This window comes from Styela clava, unplaced genomic scaffold, assembly GCF_964204865.1.
Source record: "Styela clava unplaced genomic scaffold, kaStyClav1.hap1.2 HAP1_SCAFFOLD_30, whole genome shotgun sequence".
NCBI classification, from domain to species: domain Eukaryota; kingdom Metazoa; phylum Chordata; class Ascidiacea; order Stolidobranchia; family Styelidae; genus Styela; species Styela clava.
In genome coordinates, this window is record NW_027556480.1 from 160,001 (window position 1) to 162,500 (window position 2,500).

A 2,500-nucleotide genomic window follows, 5' to 3' on the forward strand; every position below is an offset into this window, starting at 1 on the left:
GAAAGACAGTAATTTCGAATGAGCCAAGAAAGAGCGGTGCGGGGCCGGTCGGAGCGCACCCTTTTCTCGGTGGCTGGCGGGCGAGAGAGTGCTGCGTCGCCGGCATCGGCGTCGAAAGAAGCCGAGCCGAAAAAAGTTAAAGTACAAACGTGCAAGCATACTAACCTAACCCTAGGTAAGGCATGTCAGAGCGAAAGACAGTAATTTCGAATGAGCCAAGAAAGAGCGGTGCGGGGCCGGTCGGAGCGCACCCTTTTCTCGGTGGCTGGCGGGCGAGAGAGTGCTGCGTCGCCGGCATCGGCGTCGAAAGAAGCCGAGCCGAAAAAAGTTAAAGTACAAACGTGCAAGCATACTAACCTAACCCTAGGTAAGGCATGTCAGAGCGAAAGACAGTAATTTCGAATGAGCCAAGAAAGAGCGGTGCGGGGCCGGTCGGAGCGCACCCTTTTCTCGGTGGCTGGCGGGCGAGAGAGTGCTGCGTCGCCGGCATCGGCGTCGAAAGAAGCCGAGCCGAAAAAAGTTAAAGTACAAACGTGCAAGCATACTAACCTAACCCTAGGTAAGGCATGTCAGAGCGAAAGACAGTAATTTCGAATGAGCCAAGAAAGAGCGGTGCGGGGCCGGTCGGAGCGCACCCTTTTCTCGGTGGCTGGCGGGCGAGAGAGTGCTGCGTCGCCGGCATCGGCGTCGAAAGAAGCCGAGCCGAAAAAAGTTAAAGTACAAACGTGCAAGCATACTAACCTAACCCTAGGTAAGGCATGTCAGAGCGAAAGACAGTAATTTCGAATGAGCCAAGAAAGAGCGGTGCGGGGCCGGTCGGAGCGCACCCTTTTCTCGGTGGCTGGCGGGCGAGAGAGTGATGCGTCGCCGGCATCGGCGTCGAAAGAAGCCGAGCCGAAAAAAGTTAAAGTACAAACGTGCAAGCATACTAACCTAACCCTAGGTAAGGCATGTCAGAGCGAAAGACAGTAATTTCGAATGAGCCAAGAAAGAGCGGTGCGGGGCCGGTCGGAGCGCACCCTTTTCTCGGTGGCTGGCGGGCGAGAGAGTGCTGCGTCGCCGGCATCGGCGTCGAAAGAAGCCGAGCCGAAAAAAGTTAAAGTACAAACGTGCAAGCATACTAACCTAACCCTAGGTAAGGCATGTCAGAGCGAAAGACAGTAATTTCGAATGAGCCAAGAAAGAGCGGTGCGGGGCCGGTCGGAGCGCACCCTTTTCTCGGTGGCTGGCGGGCGAGAGAGTGCTGCGTCGCCGGCATCGGCGTCGAAAGAAGCCGAGCCGAAAAAAGTTAAAGTACAAACGTGCAAGCATACTAACCTAACCCTAGGTAAGGCATGTCAGAGCGAAAGACAGTAATTTCGAATGAGCCAAGAAAGAGCGGTGCGGGGCCGGTCGGAGCGCACCCTTTTCTCGGTGGCTGGCGGGCGAGAGAGTGCTGCGTCGCCGGCATCGGCGTCGAAAGAAGCCGAGCCGAAAAAAGTTAAAGTACAAACGTGCAAGCATACTAACCTAACCCTAGGTAAGGCATGTCAGAGCGAAAGACAGTAATTTCGAATGAGCCAAGAAAGAGCGGTGCGGGGCCGGTCGGAGCGCACCCTTTTCTCGGTGGCTGGCGGGCGAGAGAGTGCTGCGTCGCCGGCATCGGCGTCGAAAGAAGCCGAGCCAAAAAAAGTTAAAGTACAAACGCGATGCTAATGAGCGAGCCGTTGTCTCGACTAATATGTAGGGGGCGTTCGATCGAGCGTCTGGCTTGAGCGCTTGTCGGCCTAGCAGAACGGTCGCATTGTTATGCCCGGGTTTTAGGCACCGCTGCAGGCGGCCGGCAGAGCTCTTGTTTGTGCGAAACTGAATGGATCGAGCCCGAGAGAGGGCGAGCAAAGAAAAAACGCAAATCGCTCCGCCTGGCACTGCCGGCGAGAGCGTGGACGTCGCGGCCAGCGACTGTCGAAGCTGAGTACGGCCGCAGGCGATCGCCTCGGTCTTAAACGAATGCGACGAGCACGCGCCGGGCGGCCCAGCAAGGGCCGAGCGCAGCTGTCGCAGCTATCTGGTTGATCCTGCCAGTAGTGATATGCTTGTCTCAAAGATTAAGCCATGCAGGTGCAAGTACGAGTTCTCGTAAAGCGAAACTGCGAATGGCTCATCAAATCAGTCTTGGTTTATTTGGTCTCGTAAGCGAAGTGGATAACTGTGGTAATTCTAGAGCTAATACATGCATTAAGCGCCGACTTCGGGAGGCGCGCTTTTATCAGATCAAAACCGACCGGGTTCGTCCTGTGACGTTTGATGACTCTGGATAACCACGCGGATCGTACGGTCTCTGCACCGACGACGTATCATTCAAGTGTCTGCCCTATCAACTGTCGAAGGTACGCTACGTGCCTACCTTTGTGATAACGGGTAACGGGGAATCAGGGTTCGATTCCGGAGAGGGAGCCTGAGAAACGGCTACCACATCCAAGGAAGGCAGCAGGCGCGCAAATTACCCATTCCCGACACG

At 55.7% G+C, this 2,500-nt stretch overlaps 1 non-coding gene across 1 annotated transcript in view; it reads left to right on the forward strand.

The window, feature by feature from the left end:
• Positions 1–2,044: 2,044 nt before the first annotated feature.
• Positions 2,045–2,500, forward strand: part of LOC144418744 (small subunit ribosomal RNA) — a 1,810-nt gene continuing 1,354 nt past the window's right edge. Inside the window, exon 1 of the ribosomal RNA XR_013473651.1 lies at positions 2,045–2,500. This exon is cut by the window's right edge and continues 1,354 nt beyond it. This is a non-coding gene — a ribosomal RNA (small subunit ribosomal RNA).